The following is a 25,479-nucleotide window of genomic DNA, read 5'->3' as shown; positions in this document are numbered from 1 at the left end:
GGGCGGCAGCAGGAGTGCGGAGGCCCAGGATGGGAGCGGTCGGGGCCCAGAGCCCAGAGGAGCCCAGCACGGGTGCAGGGGGCCGCGGGACCAGGCACACAGCCTTCTGGCCACAGCAGGGAGGGCTGTCTTTCCCACAGAGGAAGGGGAAGCTGCTGGAGGGTTTACGCACGCGTGTAATACGATCAGTGATCAAGGGATCAATCCGAGAAGAAGATATAACCATTGTAAATACATATGCACCCAACTTAGGAGCATTTCAATATGTAAGGCAAATACTAAGAACCAAAAAGAGAGAAACTGACAGTAACACAATAATAGTGGGGGACTTTAATACCCCACTTTCAACAACGGACAGAAAATTAATAAGGAAGTACAGGCCTTAAATGATGCATTAGACCATATGGACCAAACTTCTTATTGCAAAATTCAGACTTAAATTGAAGAAAGTAGGAAAACCATTATGCCATTCAGGTATGACCTAAATCAAATCCCTTATGATTATACAGTGAAAGTGACAAATAGATTCAAGGGATGAGATCTGACAGACAGAGGGCCTGAAGAGCTACGGACGGCGGTTCCTAACATTGTACAGGAGGCAGGGATCAAAAACATCCCCAAGAGGAAGAAGTGCACAAAGGCGAAACGGCTGTCTGAGGAGGCCGTACAAATAGCTGAGAAAAGAAGAGAAGCAAAATGCAAAAGCGGAAAGCAAAGACATACCCATCTGAATGCAGAGTTCCAAAGAACAGCAAGGAGAGAAAAGAAAGGCTTCCTAAGGGATCAATGAAAGAAATAGAAGAAAACAACAGAATGGGAAAGGCTACACATTAGACATCTCTTCAAGAAAATCAGATACCAAAGGAGCATTTCATGCAAAAACGTGCATGATAAAGGACAGAAACGGTATAGACCTAACAAAAGCAGAAAATAGTAAGAAGTGGCAAGAATACACAGAAGAACTGTGTACAATACAAAAAAAAAAAAAAAACTTTAATGATCTGGATAACCACCATGGTGTGATCATTCACCCAGAGCCAGACATCCCAGAGTGTGAAGTCAAGGGGGCCTTAGGAAGCACCATTATGAACAAAGCTAGTGGAGGTGATGGAATTCCAGCTGAGCTTTTCAAATCCTAAAAGATGATGCTATCGAAGTGCTGCACTCAATACGCCAGCAAATTTGGAAAACTCTGACTGGAAAAGGTCAATTTTCATTCCAATCCCAAAGAAGGGCAGTGCCAAAGAATGTTCAAACTACCATACAATTGCACTCATCTCACACGCTAGCAAAGTAATAGCTCAAAATCCTTTAACCTAGGCTTCAACAGTATGTGAATTGAGAACTTCTAGATGTATAAGCTGGATTTAGAAAAGGCAGAGGAATCAGAGATCAAATTGCCAACATCTGTTGGATCACAGAAAAAACAAGGAAATTCCAGAAAAACACATATTTATGCTTCATAGACTATGCTAAAGCATTTAAAAATTGGATCACAACAAACTGGAAAATTCTTAGAGAGATGGGAATACCAGACCACCTGACCTGCCACCTGAGAAGCCTTTATGCAGGTCAAGAAGCAACAGTTAGAACCAGACGTGGAACAACGGACTGGTTCAAAATTGAGAAAGAAGTATGTCAAGAGTGTTCACCGTCACCCTGCTTATTTAACTTATATGCAGAATACATCATGCAAAATGCCAGGCTGGATGAATCACAAACTGGAATCAAGATTGCTGGGAGAAATATCAATAACTTCAGATACGCAGATGACACCACTTTTATGGCAGAAAATGAAGAGGAACTAAAAGAGCCTCTTGACGAAAGTGAAAGAGGAGAGTTAAAAATTTGGCTTAAAACTCAACACTCAGAAAACTAAGTTCATGGCATCCGGTCCCATCACTTCATGGCAAATAGATGAGGGGAAAAATGGATACAGTGACAGATTCTATTTTCTTGGGCTTCAAAATCACTGCAGATGATGACTGCAGCCATGAAATTAAAAGATGCTTGCTCTCTGGAAGAAAAGCTATGACCAACCTAGACAGCATATTAAAAAGCAGAGACATTACTTTATTGACAAAAGTCCGTCTAGTCAAAGCTATGGTTTTTCCAGTAGTCACACATGGAAGGTGAGAGTTGGACCTTAAAGAAGGCAGAGCGCCAAAGAATTGATGCCTTTGAACTGTGCTGTTGGAGAAGACTCTTGACAGTCCCTTGGACTGCAAAGGGATCAAACGAGTCCATCCTAAAGGAGATCAACCCTGAATATTCACTGGAAGGACTGATGCTGAAGCTCCAATACTTTGGCCACCTGATGTAAAGAGCTGACTCACTGGAAGAGACCCTGATGCTGGGAAAGATTGAAGGCAGGAGGAGAAGGGGACGACAGAGGATGAGATGGCTGGGTGGCATCACCGACGTGATGGACATGGGTTTAAGCAGACTCAGGGAGATGCAGGACAGTGAAGCCTGGCGTGCTGCGGTGTAGGGGGTCGCAGAGTCAGACACGACTGAGCAACAAATATCTTTTTAAACCTGTCTCCCAAAATAATGGAAATAAGAACAAATTTTAAAAAAACAAACGAGAGGGGCACTCTCCGGCCCCCTTCTGAATCTGTGTCAGAAGCTTCCTCTGTCCCTTTTTCACTTTTCTAAAACTCTGCTTCACAAGAGCTCATGAGTGATCAAGCCTGGTCCCTGGTCCCGAATCCAACACCGCTCACCGTAAGCTATCACCTCGGGGGCTGGTCCGGGATCTTCAGGACGCGCTAAGAACACTCAGAGCTCCCCTCTTGTCTTCCTCAGTGTACACGCGCTCTGCGTTACTGGCTCTTCCGGGTGCTTCTGTGAACGGATGACACGCGCTGCACGAAGCAAGTGATGAGCCCTCCCCTGCGGTCGCGTGGTGCCTCGTAATGACGGAAGGCAGCCCCGAAAGGGGAGCCTTGTGGGGGGTTTATACCCACCTGCCAAGGCCAAGAGACACCCAGCGTCCCTGCGAGGGGGGCGGCCAGAGACGGGTGAAGCGTGTGGGCTGAACCCTCCTTTCTCAGTCACCTTTCCTGGTCTCTCTGACCGTTTCACTCGATGACACAAATCAAAGCAAGATCCTATCTGACCCGCCTCCTAGAGGCATGGAACTAAAAACAAAAGTAATCTAGTGGGACCTGATTAAACTTAAAAGCTTTTGCACAGCAAAGGAAACTATAAGCAAGGTGAAAAGACAGCCCTCAGAATGGGAAATAATAATAGCAAATGAAAAACTGACAAAGGATTAATTTCCATTAATTAATATCAATTAATATTACTATTAATTAATAGACATTTCTCCAAAGATGACACAGAGATGGCCCAGAAGTACATGATAACATGTTCAACATCACTAGTTATTAGAGAAATGGAACTCTAAACCACAATGAGATATCACCTCATTTCCATGAGAACAGTCATCATCAAAAAATCCACGAACAATAATGCTGGAGCCAGTATAAAGAGAGGGGAACCCACTTACACTGTTGGAGCGACTGTAAATTGGCACAACCACCTGGAGAACAGTATGAAGGGTCCTTAAAAAACTGAAAATAGAGCTACCACATGACCCAACCCCACTCCCGTGCTTACATCAGAGAAAACCGCGGTCCAAAGGGACGCACGCTCCCCATGTTCACAGCAGCCAGGACACGGAAGCCGCCTCGACGTCCACTGACGGAGGGACGGATAAAGAAGATGCGGAGCGTGCACACAGCGGAACATCACTCAGCCACTAGGAGACGTGAAACAGCGCCATCTGCAGCAAAGTGCCTGGACCGAGGGAGCGTCAGACGGAGAGGTCAGAGAGAAGTGCCGCCGGACACCCCTCACACGCGGGAGCTATTCAGACTCAGAGGATGACCTCGCGGTTGCCGGGGGAAAGGGGAGAGGGAGATTAGGGAGTGTGGGCTGCACATGTACACACTGCTGTATTTAAAAGGGATGACCAATGCAGCCAGGAACTCGCTCAATGTCACGGGGCAGCCTGGATGGGAGGGGAGTGTGGGGGAGGATGCATACATGGAGGTGAATGGCGGAGTCCTCTTGCTGTGCATCTGAAACTATCACAACACTGTTAACTGGCTATACTCCAAAATAAAATAAAGAGCTGAAAAAAACAGCCAAAATGAAAGTCTTGTCATCCAGGTTCTTATGAAAGATGGAAGACCTCGTTCCCGGAGGTCGCTGGGGGAGAGTGCTGCTGGGAGGGGCAGGGCCCGCAGGTGGCTCCCGGGCCTGAGGACTCAGCTGCCCAGATGGCGGGGGACAAGGCCCATCTGAGAGGGTGGGCGGCACCGGGGCCCCAACCGAAGCCCTGAGGTCCTCCCCCGGGCCCACCCCGCAGCCGGCGGGCCTGCACACTCTCCCCTCCGCTCCCCACGCCCCCAGCCCAGCCCGCCCCGCGACAGCTCAGCCTGACGCCCACACGGCAGCCAGGCTGGCCCAGCTGAAGCCCCGGCACGGCCATCCATGCTCGGAGCCACGGCCCGGCCGGCCTGGGCCCAGCGGCTCCTCGCAAGCCCTCCCCATGGCCTCTGCCTCCACTGCCAGTCCCGCCACGGCGGCCACAAGCTGCCGGCAAGCTCCGACCCCCAGCCTGGACACGCGCGCTCAGGCGCTCAGCCGTGTCTGACTCTTCTTGGCCCCCGGGCTCACGGCCCACCAAGGCCTGTCGTGCCAGCAACCCCCCCAGGGCCCTGCACCCCCGTTTCTCCGTCTCGTTGTGAGACTTATCCGCCCGGAACGGACCCCAGCAGCCCCCAGTTCACGTGTGACCCCAACATGCACGGGGAGGCGGCCCTCGCTGACCCCGCCTCCACGGGACCCAGGCGCCTCGGGGGGCCCTGACCCACTGCCCACCTTCAGGCCGCCGGGCTCTCGGAAACTGTCCGGCGGCTGACCGCAGCTGCGCCCGGCAAGCAGTCTGCACGGGGCTTCCCAGCCCAGCGCTCAGCCCTCGCGCCCCCCGCAGCCCCCTCTCCACACTGGGGTCCCCTGCCGCCCCCTCGCTCCTCCTGGGAGGGAGCCCTGGGACAGCAGCCCACCCAGGCCAGCCAGGACCCGCCCTCTGTCTCACTTTCGCCCAGCCCCCACCCGCCCACAACGCTGTGCAGAGGGGCCACCGAGCCCCGAGGACACGTGTGCCCGTCAGGCGGACGCCCCACGACAGCCCCTGCACGCCGGGCCCTGGTTTCAGCCGCGACACTGACTCATCTGCTTCCCTCAAGCCCCTTCTCTCCCAGGCCTCAGCGACCCGCTGACAGGGACAGAGTCAAGAGGCAAAGCAGTGCCTAAGCAGTTAATTCCAACAGGGAGCTGTAAGTAGGAAAAGATGAGAGACCTCTGTAAGTTAGTGATCGCTCGAGAGAGCAGGCTTCACCGTAAAACCAAGCTGACTCGATCAGCAACAAAACCATGCAACAGGAGCACAAGACGCGCCGCAAACAGTAAAACCCCAGCCCCGCTCAGCAAGCCCAGAGTTCATGATCTCTAGGACATGCCAAAAGATGCTGCTACGAAAGTGCTGCACTCAACATGCCAGCAAAGTTGGAAAACTCAGCAGTGGCCACAGGACTGGAAAAGGTCCGTTTTCATTCCAATCCCTAAGGAAGGCAATCCCAAAGAATGCTCAAACTACCACACAATTGCACTCACCTCACACGCTAGTAAAGTAATGCTCAAAATTCTCCAAGCCAAGCTTCAGCAATACGTGAACCGTGAACTTCCAGATGTTCAAGCTGGTTTTAGACCAGGCAGAGGAACCAGAGATCAAATTGTCAACATCTGCTGGATCATCAAAAAAGCAAGAGAGTTCCAGAAAAATATCTATTTCTGCTTTATCGACTATGCCAAAGCCTTTGACTGTGTGGATCACAATAAACTGTGGAAAATTCTGAAAGAGATGGGAATACCAGACCACCTGACCTGCCTCTTGAGAAACCTGTATGCAGGTCAGGAAGCAACAGTTAGAACTGGACATGAAACAACAGACTGGTTCCAAATAGGAAAAGGAGAATGTCAAGGCTGTATATTGTCACCCTGCTTATTTAACTTCTATGCAGAGTACATCATGGGAAACGCTGGGCTGGAAGAAGCACAAGCTGGAACCAAGATTGCCAGGAGAAATACCATAACCTCAGATATGCAGATGACACCATGCTTACGGCAGAAAACAAAGAAGAACTAAAGAGCCCCTTGATGAACGTGAAAGAGAAGAGTGAAGAAGTTGGCTTAAAATTCAACATTCAAAATACGAAGATCTTGGCATCTGGTCCCATCACTTCATGACAAATAGATGGAGAAACAATGGAAACAGTGAGAGACTTTATTTTTTTGGGCTCCAAAATCACTGCAGATGGTGACTGCAGCCATGAAATTAAAAGACACTTGCTCCTTGGAAGAAAAACTATGATCTACCTAGATAGCATATTAAAAAGCAGAGACATTACTTTGCCAACAAAGGTTCGTCTAGTCAAAGCTATGGTTTTTCCAGTGGTCTTGTATGGATGTGAGAGTTAAACTGTAAAGAAAGCTGAGCGCTGAAGAATTGATGCTTTTGAACTGTGGTGTTGGAGAAGACTCTTGAGAGCCCCTTGGACTGCAAGGAGATCCAGCCAGTCCATCCTAAAGGAGATCAGTCCTGGGTGTTCATTGGAAGGGCTGATGCTGAAGCTGAAACTCCAGTACTTGGCCACCTGATGTGAAGAGCTGACTCATTGGAAAAGACCCTGATGCTGGGAAAGACTGAAGGCGGGAGGAGAAGGGGACGACAGAGGATGAGATGGTTGGATGGCATCACTGACTCGACGGACATGAGTTTGAGTCAACTCCGGGAGTTGGTGATGGACAGAGAGGCCTGGCATGCTGCAGTCCATGGGGTCACAAAGAGTCGGACACGACCGAACCACTGAACTAAACTGAAGACGTGCTCTCTGCTCATGTGACACAGTTTAGGGGACGCTCCTGGTGGTCCGCGGGTTAAGAATCCACCGTCCAGCACAGGGGACGTGGGTTCAACCTCTAGGCGGAGAACGAAGATCCCGCAGGCAACTAAGGCCACAGGCTGAGCCCAAGCGCTCTGGAGCCGGGGCTCCGCGAGGAGAGAAGTAACACTCGGAAACGGAAGCCCTGCGAGCTGCAGCCAGAGCAGCGTCCAGGAGACGCAGCAATGAGCCGCCCTCCGCAGTGAATACCCAGCTCGCGGCACCAAAATGGAAAGAGGGTCTCCACCTGTCGGCCCGGCTTCACCACGAGGGGCAAGAAAGCGCCCGTGCACGACCTGGAGGCTGGAGGAGGCGCTGACGCTGGAGGCTGGACGGCTACTCCAGGATGAGGAGGGAGGTGGTCTTCACCCCTCCCCACTTTTCCTCTGATTATAAAACTGGCCCCCTAAGCTCTTTGGGGCACGGCACCCTCGCGTCCATCTGCTTGTCAGCCTCACAAGCGTCCTATTTTAATAAACCACTTCTCGTCTCTTCCCGAGCTGAGACAGGAAGGCCCCGAGTCCTCTGAGCTCCCAAAATGCCATCTGCGTTCCGCCCCGACCCCCGCCACCCGGCCCTGCTGCACACCGGCCCCCAAGGCAACCTTCTAGAATGTGAACCTGGCCGTGCCGCCTTCAGACGCGGCCCATCCCAGGGAGCGGCCTGGCCTCCCCTCAGCCCCCAGCAGGGCCCGCGGTCACTGGGGCAGGGCCCGCGGTCACCGGGGCAGGGCCGTGCTCCGCCCGTCCTGGCGGCCTTCACACTGCGGCAGGGGCGGGCAGCGGCCCCCCGAGCCTGAGACACTCCCTCTCTGGTCCTCGGGGGAAGACCCCCAGACCCCACCCTGGCGGGGTCACCCCGCCTGGCACACGACGGGCACGTGCGGGACGAGGGGAGAACAGACGGGCACTGGCCCCCGCGCTGGGCCCAGGGCGCCCACCCACGATGGGGGCGAAGGGCCTGTGGAGCCCGTCGGACGGGGGCGGGGGGCGCCGGAGGGCAGCAGGGCCGGGTCACCCGGCAGCCCGACCCAGGGCGGGAGGCCTGCTCTGCCGTGTGGCCTCCTGGGCCTGGAGCCGACGCCGGGACGGACGCTGCTGGCCCTGCTGAGCTCGGGAGGCCGCCCTCGTCTGAGTCGTCAGCACGACCCCACCCGACCACTCTGTCCCCTCCAGGGTCAAGTTCAGAACACAACGGGGGGCGGCAGCCCGGCCTCTGCACACAGCGCCTGCAGCATGCCGGGCAGAGGGAAGACGGGCTTGGACCTCGCCCCGGGGGAATGTTCCTGGAATCACCAGCCATTTCTCCAGCAAAAACTGAGGCTCCACGCCCCCATCCCAACAGGCCTAACAGGTCGGGCTTCACCCTCACTTACCCCATAGAAGCTAAGGAAGCAAAGATGCAAAGGTCCAACACCAGTTTGGGGAAGGGCCCAGAGAGGTGAAGGAGAGGCCCGGAGCACAGCAGGGGAGGGGAAGCTCGTCCCCCGCTTCCCCGGGCTCTGGCCGCGGTCCTGGGATTCAGAAGATGGATCTCCCGAGCCAGACGTGGGAAGAAGGAAACAGCGCCTCGGGCAGCCAAGCCCACGGGGAGCGGGCACACGGGCACGGGGCCGGGCAGGGCTGGGGAAGACACGGCCAGCGGCCAGAGCCACTCACCCCAAGGTGGTGGTCAAGGCTGGTTCACAGAACGAAGCCCCGGGATGGGAGGCTCAGGCCCACGGCGGGTGCTGGAAGGAAAATGAGTCCCGAGGCTCTGCCGGCTGACCTGTCCCCGTGTCCTCCTGGGGGAAGGGAGTACCCCCACTCCGGCCACGGAGGCTCTGCCCAGACAGCAGTGGTCTCTGACCCCCAGGCCGGGAGAGGCTGGGCCTCGACCTGCCCGCATCCCCGCGCCTGCAGGAACGAGCCCAAGCCGTCGGGTCCGTCTCTCCAGGGCGGCCACTTGGCTCCATGACCGGCCCTCCCAGGCCCCCAGACCCTGCATCTCCGCCAGGAGCTGATCCCACGAAGGGCCCCAGTCCCCCACAGAACCTCCCCCAAGGGTCCCCGAGCATCGCAACCAGACCTCTGAGGGCCCTGGATCTGGACGAGAGGAAGCAGCCCAGCGACGCCTCCCCCAACTCCCACGAGGGGCCCGCCCGCCCGGCCTGCAGCTCCTTCGCCAGAAGACACAGCAGGTCCTCCTGCAGCTTCCGTGCGCTCCCAGGGGAGGCTCCTTCCAGAACAGAACCTGACCCCACGAGGGAGACAAGAGGTTCCACCCCCAGCCCTGCGGGGGCACAGGTACCCACGCCCCCCAGGCCCCCAGCCAACGAGACACGACCAGCCTGTGCGGTCACCGCAGGCCCAGTCTCGACTCACGTGGGACGACAGGGAGCGGACTTTGACGGCACTGGGTCTGCAGAAACCACAGGAATGCCACGAAACAGGCTGACCAGCAAGGCGCCCGGGGGCCGAGAAGATCAACCGCGGTCGTTCCCTCGCTCAGTCGTGTCCGACTCTCTGCAACCCTGCGGACTGCGGCACGCCAGGCTTCCCTGTCCTTCACTATCTCCCAGAGTTTGCTCACGTTCATGATCAAAGAAGAGCAATACCTAAGGATAAATGTGTCTTTATTTTTTTGGACCCATGCTCTGGTCCAACATTTGGTCCTGGGAGGTAGAAGCTGAAGTTTAAAACAGCTAATTTTCTAGTGCATTCTAAAAATGGCCATTGCTGTGTTCCTCGAGTGCCTGCCTGGGTCGGCCGTGGACACCTGTGGGTGGAGCCAGGCCGCCGCCCGCGTGGAGAAGCAGAGCCTGCCCAGCCCTGGTCCCAGGGAGCTACGGCCTTGGGAGACGGCGTGGGAGCTGGGGTGTCAGGCTGTGTCCTGGGGTGACCCCCGGCCTGCCTCCTGGGGGAGCCCACGGTGCAGCTGGAGGCAGCCTGCCGGGCGGGCGGGGGGCGTGCTCCCTTCACACACGTGCTTGTGCGGCTTCTCAGACAGTGTGAAAGCAAATGAGCCAAAAGCAGATGCTTTCTAATGTGAAGACATGAGAGTGTGTGGAGTGTGTGATGTGTCCGAGGGGTGCGTGGTAAGTATGAGGTGTGAGTGTGTGTGGTGTGTACGAGGTGTGTGTGGCTTGTTTGTGAGATTGTGCAGTATGTGTGGCTGTGTGTGTGATACATGTAAAGGCATGCGAGGTGTGTGTGCTTGTGGCGTGTTTGCTGCCTGGCATGTGTGTGTTGAACGTCTGTGGTGTGTGTGCGGGGCATGTGTGGGGTGCGTGTATTGTGACCTCTGAGGTGTGCTATGAGTTTGGTCCCTGGTATGTGCGTGTTGCCCCCTCCTGGATCACAGCCTTGGTGTGGCGAAGGGGTCTGCAGAGCAACCTGGAAGGTTAGGTCCATGAATCAAGGTAGACTGGACGTGGTCAACCAGGAGAAGGAAGAGTGAACACAGATATTTTAGGAATCAGCAAACTAAAATGGATGGGAATGGGTGAATTTAACTCAGATGACCATTACATCTACTACTGTGGGCAGGAATCCCTTAGAAGAAATGGAGTAGCCCTCATAGTCAACAGAAGAGTCCGAAATGCAGTACTTGGGTGCAATCTCAAAAACGACAGAATGATCTCTGTTCGTTTCCAAGGCAAACCATCCAATATCACAGTAATCCAAGTCTATGCCCCGACCAGTAATGCTGAAGAAGCTGAAGTTGAACAGTTCTATGAAGGATCTTACGAGGACTTCTAGAACTAACACCCAAAAAAAGATGTCCTTTTCATTATAGGAGACTGGAATCCAAAAATAGGAAGTCAAGAGATACCTGAAGTAACAGAGAAGTTTGGCCTTGGAATGCAAGATGAAGCAGGGCAAAGGCTAACAGAATTCTGCTAAGAGAATGCACTAGTCATATTAAACACCCTTCTTCAACAACATAAGGGACAACTTTACACATGGACATCAGCAAACAGTCAATACTAAAATCAAATTCTTTGTAGTCAAAGGTGGAGAAGCTCTACAAAGTCAGCAAAAACAAGACAGGAGCTCTGTGGCTCAGATAATTAGCTCCTCATAGCAAAATTCAGGCTTAAGCTAAAGAAAGCGGAGAAAACCACGAGGCCAGTCAGGCATGACTTAAGTCAAGTCCCCCATGAATATATAGGGGAGGCGGCAGATAAATTCGAGGGATTAGATCTAGTGAACAGAGTGCCTGAAGGACTATGGACAGAGGCCCGTAACACTCTACAGGAGGCAACAAGCAAAGCCATCCCAAAGGAAAAGCAATGAAAGAAGGCAGCGTGGCTGTCCGAGGAGGCTTTACAAGCAGGGGAGGGGAGGAGAGAGGCAAAAGGCAAGGGAGAAACGGAAAGGCACACCCGCCAATACAGAGTTCCAGAGAACAGCAGGAGAGACAAGAAGCCCTTCTTCAATGAACGATGCAAAAAAACAGAGGGAAACGACAGAAAGGGTAAGACTAGAGACCTCTTCAAGAAAATGAAAATATCAGAGGAACAATCCATCCAAAGATGGGCACAACAAAGGACAGAGACAGGGAAGACCTGATGGAAGCAGAAGAGACCAAGAAGAGATGAAAGGCTACAGAGCAGAACGGCACAAAAATGACCTCAGCGACCCAGATGACCACGAGGGCGCAGCCTCTCACTCAGGGCCACACACTCGGGGCTGTGAAGTCAAGTGGACCTTCGGGAGCACTGGGGCCAATACAGCTAGTGCGGGTGATGGAATTCCAGCAGAGCTACTTAAAATCGTAAACAATGATGCTATCAAAACACTGCACTCAAAACGTCAGCAAATTTGGAAAACCCAGCAGTGGCCACTGGACTGGAAAAAATGTCAATCTTCATCGCAACTCCCAAGTAGGGCAGTACGAAAGAATGTTCAAACCAGCAGACAATTGCACTTGTCTCCCGTGCTAGTAAGGTTATTCCTAAAATCCTCCAAGTTAGGCTGTAGCATTATGTGAACCAAGAACTTCCAGATGTGTAAGCTGAGTTTTAAAAAGGCAGAGGAACCAGAGATCAAATGGCCAACGTTCGCTGGACACAGAGAAAGCAAGGAAATTCCAGAAAAACATCTACCTCTGTTTCACTGACTGTGCTAAAGTCTTTGACTGTGTGGATCACAACGAACTGTGGAAAAATCTTAAAGAGATGGGACTGCCAAGCCATCTTAACTATCTCCTGAGAAACCTGTATGCGGGTCAAGAAGCCACAGTCAGAACCCTGAACAACCAACTGGTTCAGGATTGAGAAAGAAATATGGCTAGGCTGTTTATTATCACCCTGTTTATTTAACTTATACAAACAGCACATCATGCAAAATGCCAAGCTGATCACAGCCTTGATTATGGAATCAAGATTGCCAGAAATATCAACAACCTCAGACATGCAGCTGATACCACTCTAATGGCAGAAAGTGAACAGAACTAAAGAATCTCTTGATAAGGGTGAAAGAGGAACGTGAAAAAGTCAGCTTAAAACTCAATAGTGAAAAAATTAAGATCATGGTATTCAGTCCCATCACTTCACTGCAAACAGAAGGGGAAAGGGTGGGAGCCATGACAGAGCTTCTCTTCTTAGCCTCTAAAGTCACTGCGAACGGTGACTGCAGCCTTGAAACGAGGAGATGATAGATGGGGGGGGACATGGCTTCCTGCCTGGAGAAGCCCCTTGACAGAGGAGGCTGGAGGGCTACAGTCTGCGGGGCTGCAGACAGTCAGACACGACTGAAGCGACTTGGCACAGAGGCCTTACACAGCGATACCCTGGGGCTTGGGGAAAGACAGCACAGCGTCTCAGTTAGGGAGAGTGTCAGGGTGTTGGTGGGAGAGCTAGGTCATCAGGTGAAAGCGTCAGGGCCTTACAAACACCGTCAAGGACTCAGAGGGTAGGGGACTTGGTCAGGGCCACGATCAGGGCCCCAGGGAGGAACGAGTGGAGGCGTAGTGAGAAAGAGTCGAGGCCAGCATTCAGGGATGGTCGAGAAAGGACACATTCAGGGCCTTAAATACAGACAAGATCCTGGCTTAAGTGAGAAGCAGCTCAAGATATTAGGGACATCAGGGCCCAGAGTAGGGAGAGCGTCAGGGTCTCAGAAAGAGGATCAGCGCCCTATCAGCGAACTCAGGACGCCAGTGAGGACCAGTGACAGGATTGGGTCAGGGCAAGCATCTCAGTGTGAGCGCGGGATACATCACGAGGGAGTGAGGAACGGCCAGCACGAGGACGTTCATTTAAAAAAAAGTGAGGTCAGTAGTTAAAACAACGACAGGACCCTAGGAAGGAAAGTTGTAAGTCATTAGGGAGGACCAGAGTCAGACCATAAAGACGGCTGAGCACCGAAGAATTGATGCTTTTGAACTGTGGTGTTGGAGAAGACTCTTGAGAGCCCCTTGGACTGCAAGGAGATCCAACCAGTCCATCCTAAAGGAGATCAGCCCTGGGTGTTCATTGGAAGGACTGATGCTGAAGCTGAAACTCCAATACTTTGGCCACCTGATGCGAAGAACTGACTCATTGGAAAAGACCCTGATGCTGGGAGAGATTGGGGGCAGGAGGAGAAGGGGACGACAGAGGATGAGATGGCTGGATGGCATCACCGACTCGATGGGCATGAACTTGGGCAAGCTCCAGGACACAGTGAAGGACAGGGAGGCCTGGTGCTGCAGTCCACGGGGTTGCAGAGAGTCAGACACGACTTGGGGACTGAACATCAACAACGACAACTTGCGTGTCTGTGGTGTTTGTGTGAGGCGTCTGTGCCCTGTGCAGCGCGTGGTGTGTGAGGGTCACCTGTGAGGCGCATATGCAGTGAATGTGCATGTCATACGTGGGTGTGTATGGAGTGAGCGTGTGTGTGTAGCGTGTGCGTGAGGTGTGTGTGGTGTGTCTGTGATGAGTATGCAGCGTGTGTGCATAGTATGTCGTGTGTGTGTGTCATATGTGTGCAGTGTGTGTGAGGACCGCCTCCTTGATGACCGAGGGCATCCGCCCTGTCCAGCCTTGAGAAGGAGCCCTGGCACCTCTGACGTTGACCCTCACTCTCACCCACGCCCCCGTCCCCCTGTCCCCCGTGCCCAGCGGAGTGGCGCAGTCCGCCCTCCTCGAGGCCCACCCCGCCCTCCGGCGACAGGGCTGCACTCAGTGAGGCCGGGCCACCCGGACGTCCCAGCCGAGCCCCCGTGGCCGTGCCAACGACCCGGCAGCCGGCAGTGCCAGCAGCTGCGGACAGGCCCCCAGCACAGCGGCGGGGGGCACGGCGGCTGAGCCCCGGGGTCACTGCGAGCACGGCCACGGGGGCAGGAAGCCAGCCCCGGCGGGCACAGCGGCACGTGGAGGGTCCCTGCGTGGAGGCAGCAGGGGGACAGGCACGCGTGGGGCGCAGAGAGGGCGACCTCGCGGGCTCCGCACGGCGCACACTGCCCTCCGTCTCCAGAGGACAGCGCTCCGCCTGCGCCGGCCCACCCGGCCTTGCGGTCCCCGTGGACCGCGGGGAAAGGCACCAGGACCGGCTGCACCGCGGGGGGCTTCCTGGCAGAGGTGTCCGGAGCCGGGGGTCAGGGAAGGCCTCGGAAGACACCGACCAGTGTCAGGGAGGAAACTCCTCCCCTGGCAGGAGCGGCCCCGGGAGTGACACACCAGGATGCCGCCCAGGGGGCACGCTCCTCGGAGCCTCCAGGCTCGCGCTCTCGGAAACCTCTTGCCCAGGCAGAGGACCGTCCCCTCCGTGATTGCTGGGGACTCTGCTCCCCCCAGAGTTCGGCCAGCACACCACCTCCAAGGTCCACACACGGCCCATCCACGAGGGCCTGCAGGAGGCAGAGACCCGCCCCAGGCCACAGGGTCAGGGGCGGGAGGCGGGGCGGGAGGCAGGGCAGGGCTGACTGCGGCGAGGAACCAGAACCCTCGCTGAGCCCAGGGAGGCACCGTCAGACTCGCGGCCCTGGAGGTGGGGACGGGCCCGGCGCCTGCCGCTTCCGTGAGCAGAGCTGGCCTGTCTGTGCGCTTCTGACGCGCACTTCAGGCGTCTAACCCGGCCCCGCCAACGGCATCTCGCTCCTCGTGGGGGCCAGACGCCCGAGCAGGCTCCCGTGGGGGAGGCCCGGCCACGCCCCTCCCGGCCCAGTCGCTGCCCGGCGGTTTCCTCTGCTTCTCCTCCGACTCCAGGGGCATGCGGGCCTGGACGCAGAGAGCCGGACCGTCCCCGGGCGGGCCCCCACCTCATGCTATGGGAGCACAGATGCAGGCCCAGAGTGGGGGCATCTCAGCATTTGATGAAACCCTGACAGAGGGTGGTTTTGTGAGGGGATGACTGCCCCATCACTGGGGAAATTCAAGCTGAGGACAGATCACTGCTGGCTTTGTGAGGGGATGAGTGCCCCGTCACTGGGGGGATTCAAGCTGAGGACAGACCACTGCTGGCAGGACACAGAGGGGACCCAGCACTGGCCTGGATGACCTTCAAGGCCCCGTTTCCAACGACCTCTAAATCCCCGACATCTGCACCCCAGCTGGGCTAGCCATTAGACAATTCCCCAGGAAGCCTGTCCTCAGGGGGAGGCTTACCACCCAGGTTTGGGGGAGCTCAGGGGTTCTCTTTACAACATCACTACTCTCACAGACAGCCTGGGGGGTGTTAGAACTAAATAGAAAATAGAGATCAGGCTTGAAAATTTCCCTGAGCAGACAAAACCAAAAACCATGTAAGCCAAATAAGCAAAAGTAAATCCAGCTTATTTCACAAACAAGCAAAACTTAACTTGGGTTACTTCTTGTAGATGCCTCTGACAATCATAAAAGAAACAAACCTCTTCCTAAAAGTGGCAGGAGACACAGGCAACCTCACTTTGTCTTGCTGTGCAGGCATCGTGCGGTTCACAAACAGAAGGTCACTGGCAGCCCTTTGCCACCATTTTGCCAACAACCTCTGCTCACTCCGTGTCTCTGTCCCATTTTGGGAATTCTCACAACATTCCAAACATTCACTATTATTGGACTTGCCGTGGTGACTTGCGAGCAGTGATCTTTGATATTAATATTGCAGCTGTTTTGGCATTTTTTAGCAATAAAGTGTTTTGTGATGAAGTGAAGTGAAAGTCACCCAGTCGTGTCTGACTTTTTGTGACACCGTGGACCATACAGTCCATAGAGTTCTCCAGGACAGAATACTGGAGTGGGTAGCCTTTCCCATCTCCAGGGGATCTTCCCGACCCAGGGATCGAACCGGGGTCTCCTGCCTGCACTGCAGGCAGATTCTTTACCAGCTGAGCTATGAGGGAAGCCCGTTGTGTAATGAAGGCACGCAAACTGTTTTGATGGAGATGACGATATTGCACCCTTAGGAGACGGCAGCCTGCTGTGACGTAACTTCCGGCTGCACTGAGAACTCTGCGCCCACTCCACTGCAGTGCGGCTGCAGTCACGTGTCTTAAAGCCAATGTTATTTTTTTACTACAATTTATTTTTTTTCGCACTGCGCTAGGTCTTTGGCGTGTAGAGTCTTGGTTGAGACACATCGGCTTCTCTTTGGAGTACAGACTCTGGAGTGCAGACTGAGTTGCCCCGTGGCACGTGGGATCCTAGGGCTTCCCAGGCAGCGCGGTTGCAGAGACTCCACCCGCCAATGCAGGGAACGCAGGGGACGCAGTTCAGTCCCTGAGTCGGGAAGATCCCCGGAGAAGGAAATGGCAACCCAGTCCTGTCTTCTTGCCTGGGAAACCCCATGGACAGAGGAGCCTAGTGGGCTACAGTCCGTGGGGTCGCACAGACTCAGACGCGACAGCACACACAGATACACACGCTTATGTGGAATCCTAGTCTCCTGACCAGGGACCGAACCTGCATCCCTGCATCGGAAGGCAGATTCCTGACCACTGGACCGCCGGGGAAGCCCCTGAAGCCACTGCTGAGCCAACCCTGCCGTCTGGGGAGCTCGCTGCACCAACCAACCAACCAAGGTGTAGGCAGACACTCCCAGCACCAGGTGTGCCATCCCGGGGCGCCGCGCCCCAAGCGTCTCCTCCGTCTTTGACTGTGGAAGCTCCGAGGTCACAGACTTGGAGCAGGCTCTACCTGGGCGTGTGGGACGGGACGGCATTCACGCCCCCCGGGGCCAGCTGCCAGCCCGCAGAAGGCACTTCCCGCCCTGGACCTCCTCCTCCCCAGCAAAGGCGCTGCTGACCCTCCGCGGGTTAAAGCCTCTGTGGCACAGGGCCTTTTCACACTGCTCATGGGGTTCTCTAGGCAAGAAGACCAAAGTGGTTGCCATTCCCTTCTCCAGTGGACCATATTTCATCAGCAAGCAGATCCAACCAGTCCATCCTAAAGGGAATCAGTCCTGAATATTCGCTGGAAAGACTGATGCTGAAGCTGAAGCTTCAACTTAGGCCATCTGATGCAGAGCTGACTCACTGGAAAAGACCCTGATGCTGGGAGAGATTGAAGGCGGGAGGAGAAGGGGACGACAGAGGCTGAGACGGTTGGATGGCATCACCGACTCAATAGACATGAGTTTGAGTAAACTCCTGGAGTTGGTGATGGACAGGGAGGCCTGGCGTGCTGCACTCCATGGGGTCGTAAAGAGTCAGACACGACTGAGTGACTGGACTGAACTGACACAGGGCCTGGGTCTCAGGAAGAGCGCGGATGGAAGATTCCAGGAGGCGAGGAGGGTGGAGTGGAGGGCTGGGGAAAGGTCACAGGGCTGGACGTGTAGAGGGAATGTGTGTGGGGGCCGTTCCGCCTCACTGCTGTCTCCAGGCTGGCTGGCAGGTCCGGAGTGCGCTGAACACACACCGGGCACCTCCTGTGCGCTCAGCACTTTCCCCCGGAGACCCCAGACCGCGGAGGAGGGCGAAGCGTCAGAGGCCGGCTGGTGCGGGACTCCAGAGCAGGGCTCCGGAGGCCCAGGCCATGCGGCGACGGGCTCTGTCCTGCTTGGACCCAGGGCCCCACCCACGGCAGGGGTGACGGACGGGGGTCTGCGGCGGCTGCCCCGCTTCCCGCCCGCCTGGTCAGTCGGCGCTCCGAGGGGCGGAGCTCTGCGGGGGCCTGGGTGTCACCCTCTGAGGCACTGCAGAGCCTTACGGAGGAGAGAGCCGGGCGGAGGGAAGGGAGCTCTCCCCAAGTCAGGAGGGCAGTCAGAGGCGGAGTCCGGACGCCCCGCTCTGGGGCCGGGGTCTCCTGTCTCCTTTTAAGAATAATGTGGGAAGCTTTCCATACTGGGGGGCACGGGAGTCCCTGAGCCCCACACAGGGACAGAGTGTGGGGGTCTGGTCACCTCCCCAGGAGGGCCAGCAGTGGCGGGGAGCACCCAGAGGTGGCAGGGAGCACTCAGCAGTGATGCGGAGCACCCAGCCATGCCTGGGAGCACCCCAGCCCACGTGTCAGGTTCAAGTTCAGCTCTCCAGGCGAGTGTCCTGGGAACCTGATCCCCAGGTTCCTTATTCTAGAAAATGAATAATGATAGTACCTTCTGCACAGAGAATTGCACTAACTGACAGTTATCCACATGCAAAGCTCAGAACAGGCCCGAGTCACCACCAACTTGAAAAATAAGTGAAAAATAAGAACCGTTGTCCTCAGCATCCATGGGCACTGTGCCAGGACCCCTCAGACCCCAAACCCATGGATGCTCAAGTCTCTTTTACACACGTGGCACACCTCCCTCCTGGACACTCTAATTCGCTTCTAGATTGCTGAGAACACCTCACAGTGTAAACACTGTGTAACTAGCTGTAAATGCAATGTAAACACTACATAAATAGTTACTGGCATGTGGCAAATTCAAATTTTGCTCTGTGGAGCTGTTCAGAATTTTTTTCAAATATTTTCACTCTACAGCTTGTTGAATTCTCAGACGGAGGGGGGGAACCCGCAGATACAGAGAGAGTGGCTGTATGTCACCTGCCCAGCAGTCCCACTCCTAGGCGCTTGCCCAAGAGAAATAAAGTCAGGTGTCCTGTCAAAAACCTGCCCTCAAATGTTCACAGCACTGGCATTCACACAAACAGCAGCCGAAATGCCATTGACAGATGGATAAATACACTGCGGTTTATCCCTGCCACAGGACATCTTCAGCAGCTCAGAGGAATGAAGGCCGGATTCATGACACGTGGACTGACCTTGAAAACAGAAGCCAGTCACAGAAGACCACCAGGTGAATGACTCTGCTTACACGAAATGTCCAGAGAGACAGACTGGCAGAGACAGAAGACAGATAGTCCCCTGGATGGAGGCTGGGGAAAAGGAGGACAGGGCGACCGCTGATGCACACAGCTTTCTTTCCGGTGACAAAGTTCTGAAGTTAGATGGCGGTACTGGCTGCAAAACTCTGTGCTGAAAATCACCGATTGCGCACTTCAGGTCACTGCACTGTGCGACACGGAAGTTACATCTCAGCCAGGATTTTTTAAAAGTAAAAAATATGGGGTCTTCCCTGGTGGCCCAGCGGTTAAGACTCTGAGCTTCCCCTGCAGGGGTACAGGCTAAATCCCTGATCAGAGTTAAACTAAGTTCCCGGATGCTGAGTGGTGTGGCAAAAAAAAAAGTAAAACCCTGTAAGCCTTCACTGGAAGGGCTCTGCTCACAGTTCTGAGAGCAGGAGGGCGGGGCCAGGGAGCCCCAGCAGCGGCCCGCAGCCGGCTGCAGGGTCCGACTCGGGACTCTGAGTTACGGAACTCCACGTCCAAGGTTCTTCCTGAAGCTTTTCCCGAATCCAGCCTGATGCCCAAACATCCAAGGAAAAGCCTCCGCTTCCCCCCACCAAGCCCTCAGGAAGTGCTCCCACCTCTCAATGCCCCTCCAGCTTCCCATGGGATCTGAGGCCACGGCCAAGGTCACAGGGGAGAGGCACCCGCCCAAGACCCTACACTCGGGCCCCAGCCAACACCTTCAGGAAGCGGAGGCAACGCAGCAGGCTCTGGGGTGTGTGCATTCCAGGGGCAATGCAGCAGGCGAGCTGGGCTCCTGGTCAAAACCTCTGGGCAGAGGCCCAAAGGTTGAAGGCAGGAGGAGAAGGGGACAACAGGGGATGAGATGGTTGGATGCCATCACTGACTTGATGGACATGAGTTTGAGTAAACCCTGAGGGTTGGTGATGGACAGGGAAGCCTGGCGTGGTGCAATCCATGGGGTCACAAAGAGTCAGGCGTGACTCAGCGACGGAACTGATGTCTTCTTTAGAGAAATGTCTGTTTAGCTCTTTTGCTCAGTTTTTGATTGGGTTGTTTATCTGGTATTGAGTTGCATGAGCTGCTTGTATATTTTGGAGATTAATCCTTTGTCAGCTGTTTCACATCCTATTCCAAGTGTTTCAATAAATTAGTCACAGTCCTGCAGGAGGCGGGATCTGGACACAGGTGCCTGGCACCTGGGTGGCAATGCTGAGCACCTGTGAGGTGCCAGGTCCAGAGCCCCCGGACCCCACCCGGACAAGTCAGGGCCCAGGAAGACGCAGAGAGCCCACTCTGGGCCGCGCTCTCGCCCGAGGCCTTGTGCTGGGGCCCGGGGGATGGTACGCAAGCGGCTTCCAGCCAACAGGCTGCCTGGCCCAGCTGGGCCCAGCAGTGGCGAGCAGGCTGAAGGCCCTCACCGCCACCCCCAGGCAGCCGCTCGGAGAAGGCGGCGGGCTGCCTAGAGGTTGGGGGTGCGGCGGTGCAGGCCCTCCCCCGGTCTCTCCGCCGCTGCCCCAGGTCTAACGGCACATGGCCGGCCCCACGGCGGGAGGTCAGCCTGACTCTCTGGCCTCTGGGGGCAGGTGGCACAGCCGTGGCCTTCCCACAAGAGGCAGGGGCTCGGGCTCCACCCACGTCCCCAGCTGGCAGAGTCGCCACCCGGCAGGAAGCCCCCGGTGCCCCCGAGCCCCTCCTGCTGCAGCGTGGCCCCGGGGCCAAAGCCCCTTCGTGAACCCGTGAAGACAAGACTCTACCAGCGACAGAGAGACCACGAGAGCGCGGAAGGCCGTCCCTGACAGTCCAGGGAGGCGGGGGCTCTGGCCGCCCTCCCTCCGGCCCTTCCCCAGCTTCAAAACACAGGACAAGTGAGCAGGATGCAGAGAAGGACAATGAGGAGATAAAACAAAGGCAGGCAGAGAATCCACGCAGCCTATCTCAACCGGAGGAGGACTTTCTCCATGTCTCCCCTGGGCTCGAGGGCAGACAAGGGAGCGAGCCTCAGCCCCGCACAGGGCCAGCCGCTCCAGGGCATTTCTACAGGGGTCCCCTCAGCCAGGGAGGCACAGGGGGTCAGGGCGGGGCGCGGGTCCAGACACAAAGGGCGATTCAGCGCGCCTCCCCCACCAGCGGCCTGAGGACCGAGGGCCGCCCCCGAGGCCCCCACCTGCCACCTCTGTTTCCAGAAGCCCTCCCCACGCTCCCACCCCGGACCTGCCGGGCAGACTCTGAGGCCACAGCAGGGAGGCGGGCAGGCCGCAGCAGCCCAGGCAGGCCAGGAAAGACGAGGCAAGCCAGGAGAGGAGGGCTGCTCTGGGAGCCGCTCTTTCTGCCTTTCCGTCCTCTTGGCCTCCTCCGAGCCCCTGGGTTTGTTTTCCATGTTTTGTTGTCCTGCCGCCAGGCGGCCTGTCGGGCCCCAGAGAAGCGGGCAGCAGCTGGCATCACTGGCAGAGCGTGGACAAGAGCACGAGTCTCCAGCTCCAGCCACGGTGACCGGCCCTCCAGGCCTCTTGGACCTCAGTGTTCAACGTGGGGATGCTGCACTCGAGGACCCACCTCCTTTCTGCTGCCGTCAAAGCCCGTTTACCTTGTGCTCTGATTTCAGAAGAGAGAAAATACCTGCTCGGTTCCTAACGGGGAGAGGGGAGGGGCGGCTGGCCCGAGGGTCCACCGGGCAGATGCAGCCCCGTCTCCGATGCCCACATGCCGTGTGATCCCGGGCAAGGCACTCCCCCTCTGAGCCCCACTTCCCTGTCAGCTAACCAGACGCTGAACACACGATGCCCGAGGCGCCCCCAGCGCCCTAGGATGCGGCTCACTCAACACTGCCCAGGGACGGTGAGGCCTTTCCCCAAAACCCTTCTCTAAAGCCCCTTCCTCAGACTAGCCTTAGATGGAGGCCGCCGGGCTCTGCTTGTCCCTGGGCACCAGGGGCCTCTGCTGGCCCAGACTCCTCCCTGCAGACTCACCCCAGCCTGCACCCCCCGTGACGACACAGAACCTCAAACAGGCCACTCCCCGGGCAGCACGCAGCGCACGAATTCACACTAAGAACTGCCCACAGCCCAGGAGTTTATGTGAATTATTCCCTGACAAGTAGGTAACAGAGTTCCCAGTTCACAGACGACAGAACTGAGCCTCAGAGAGGTCAAGTAGTTTTCCCAAGTTCACAAAGCTAAAAGGAAAAGGCCAAGATGGGAGCCTGGACCTGTCTGCTCTTAACCATCAGCGTTCCTGCAGAGATGTCACCACCGCCCCAGGCTTTCACAGGACCCCAGCAGAGGGTGGGGGGCTGAGAGGCACGGCCCGTGGGACTCTGCCCCCCGCCTCGGCAAAGGCAGACCAACGGGCCCTTCGAGCAGCTAAACCAACCACGTCCCTCGCAGTTGAGTGCACCTTGCCCGCGGTCACACGGTGGGCCTGGGGTAACGCCACTCCGCACCCCAGGGCAGCCCGCAGTCCACACTGGCACCCCAGGATCCGGGGGTCTTCCCAGCACTGCCCTGGGTCCTCCAGCCGTTCCCTCTGGGGGCCAGCCTCACCCTCTCTTGGCCCCTGTTGGCTCCTTCCTGGAAGGTTCTGGAGCAGATGGAATGAACCCATCTTGTAAGCTCACAGGGATGGGAGGTGGGACAGGGGAAACAGCAGAAAAGAAGCGTGACATTAAAGTCAAGCAGCAACTTTCTTGCCCATGAATTTTCAGCCACAAAACCTAATGATCCAAGAAAGAGAACAGACAGGGAAAGAGGCAGAGCCACTGCCCCCTTCTGCAGGGATGCCGACGCTGCTGGGTGATCACACAGCAGGTCCCTCTGCCCCTCCTCTGGCACCCTCGCCCCCCTGCAGGTCCTTATCGCTCTCATGGGCAGCAGCCACTCAGAACGCAGCACCACACGAAGCATCGCACACGTGTCGCTTGTTCACTCCTCGCGGCACCTGAAACCCCACAGCTGCTATCACTTCATCCTGACAACTAACTGAAGCTCAAGGTCACAGCCACCCACCAGTAAGCCCGGGTCCCCCAGGGATGCCTGCCTGTGGCCCCCTCACACCCATATCTGCCTCGAGGGTCTCCACTCTGCAGACAGACGTGCGCTGGGAATTCCAGGGCCATGGGCCCCATCGCCCAGCCAAGCCCACTTCTGAGCAGACTCCGTCTGGAACTGTGGCCACAGGACTGCAGGAGTCCCAGGAAGTCATCTGTTTGGACCCCTGCCATGTACAGGCAAGGAAAGCAAGAAAGGGGCTTGCCCAAGGTCACACAAGGTCACAGGAATGAGAAGCAGCACCTTGAATTAGACTCGGGCCTCCTACCTTAAAGCAGGAGCCTCCCCACAGCACCCTGAGGCCCGCTGAGAACTCACCGCTCGTCTCAGCTGGAAGAGAGCCAGAGCACCCCAAGCGGACTCGGGTTAAGCTCCTGCGTCCAGGGCCATCAGTGTGGCCTTTCAAGTCATCCTCATCGACTGGACACAGCGTGACCTTGGGAGGCCCGTGACACCCCCTGAACTCCCAGGCCTCCTGTGCCGCACTGGGAACCCTTCTGGGGTAAGGCTCTGCCCCTGCAAGGAGGCTGTGTGGTGTTGCAAACAGTCTCAGGCGCGGTGCCTTGCGGGGGAGGGCGCTGACAGAGACTCGGTCACAGAGGGGTGCGCCCCCATCCCCTCAGCGCACCGCACCTGCAGGCAGGCCAGCAGGACTGGGAGAGATTCAGTTACCATAAACTCCAAACCCCCATTTTCCAGATGAAGATACTGAGGCCTGGCGGGGTAAGAGTTGTCCAAGGTCACAGGCGGGGTGGACATGGAAGCTTCCCGACTCCGCCTGGCACGCCAGGAACGCAGCTCCACACCGCCACCCGCGCGGAGCTCCTGCAGAGGCGGGGAACGGAGGCGGCGCCCTGCTAGGCGGCCGGGCCGGCAGGTGCGCCCGTGGGCTTGCTAGCCCACCGCCCTGCCCCCTCACGCCCCCACTCCCCACGGGGCATCGCATCACCTGACGGCTCAGAGAGGTGCGGCCGCTCGTCCAAGGTCACACGGCACAATGAGCAGAACCTGCGCGCCTACGGCACCCCCACCCCGCCCCGGTCTCTCCAAGCTACGCCGCTCGCCGGGATCCCGGGCCCTCGCTTCCCCACGTACTGGCCGCGCGCTGGCTGGAGTAGAAAAAGTTTCTGGGAGAGGAAGGGGCGGAAGACGTCGCCGCCCATCCCAGACCCGGACGGCCACCGCCGGGCGAGGGGCGCAGAAAGGAAGCGCGCTCAGCCAGGTCCTCGGCGGGGTCCCACGCCCGCAGCCACTCTCCGCCGTGGGGTTCCCGGGGTAATTCCGGATTCTCCCCCGAAACCATCAGGGTGCTCCCGAAGCGCGCGGACTCCCGGAGCGCCGTCCCCCACCGCCCAGCGTCCGAGCGTCCCAGGCGGGTATCGCCTGCGCCCCCAGCCCGGCCGCCGGCGCGCGCGCGCTCTTACCCGGAGGCGGTCCGGCGTGGCGGCCCGAGCTCGCGGCGAGAGCGGCGGGCAGGACGCCGTGCTCCCGGGGCGCAGGCCCCTCTCGGCGCGTCCCGGCGTCCGGCCGCGGCGGCTCCGCCCGCTCCCTCGCGCCGCAGTAGTAACACCTGCCCCGCGCCCGCCGCCCGCCAATCCCGAGGCCGCTCTCGGCCGTCCGCACTCGGCGCGGGCCCGGCCTCCCAGCGCGACCCCCGCCTCACGACCCGCCCCGCTCGGGCCCGGGGAGGGGGAGAAGTTTGCGGTGGGCGGGGCCGGCCGCGCGCCCCCGGCGACACCCGGCGCGCCCCGCCACCCACGGGCGCTCCGAGCCTCTCGCGCGCCGGGATTGGCTGCGAGGGGCGGCGGGCGGGCGCCTCCCCGCGCTCGGGGACCGGCTCGCGGGCGGGAGGGAGCCGATTTGCTCCGGGGCTACGGATGAAGGCTTTCCTGGTCGGGAAGAGAAAAGGGAGGCGAAGAAGAGCGGCGGAGACAAAGGCTGGGGAGGCGGGGGGCGTCTTCCCGCGGCCCTGGGGGGACAGGACGCGGGCGGAGGGGCCCTGCGGGGAGGGCATAGAACCCCCGACCCCGCTCCCAGAGGGCACCTCCGATGGGGCCTCTGGGGAAGGCCGGGCCTGGGCCCCCCACCCCAGCACAGCGGCCAGAGGGGCAGCGGGGACGGGAAACCCTGAGCCCCTCCTCCGACCTCGGCACCCAGCGCCCGGACCTCCGCACCCGCTCAGCCGCGTGGAACTTGGCTGGTGTCGGCGCGCCCGCCCCGAGCCCGGACTCGCCCCC

The 25,479-nt window shown here is 57.4% G+C and overlaps 1 protein-coding gene across 1 annotated transcript in view; it reads right to left on the bottom strand.

Annotated features, from left to right (window-relative positions):
* SYT2 (synaptotagmin 2) overlaps positions 1 to 24,764 on the bottom strand; it is a 36,366-nt gene extending 11,602 nt beyond the window's left edge. The window contains exon 1 of the mRNA XM_065936356.1: positions 24,667 to 24,764. The gene's annotated coding sequence lies outside the window, so the exon portion shown is untranslated. The remainder of the gene's footprint in view (positions 1 to 24,666) is intronic.
* Between the last annotated feature and the right edge of the window lie 715 nt (positions 24,765 to 25,479).

Source organism: Muntiacus reevesi, chromosome 5 (assembly GCF_963930625.1).
Source record: "Muntiacus reevesi chromosome 5, mMunRee1.1, whole genome shotgun sequence".
In the NCBI taxonomy this organism is placed as follows: Eukaryota; Metazoa; Chordata; class Mammalia; order Artiodactyla; family Cervidae; genus Muntiacus; species Muntiacus reevesi.
The sequence above is the reverse complement of the archived record's forward strand: the minus strand, read 5'-3'. Positions and strand labels throughout refer to the sequence as shown.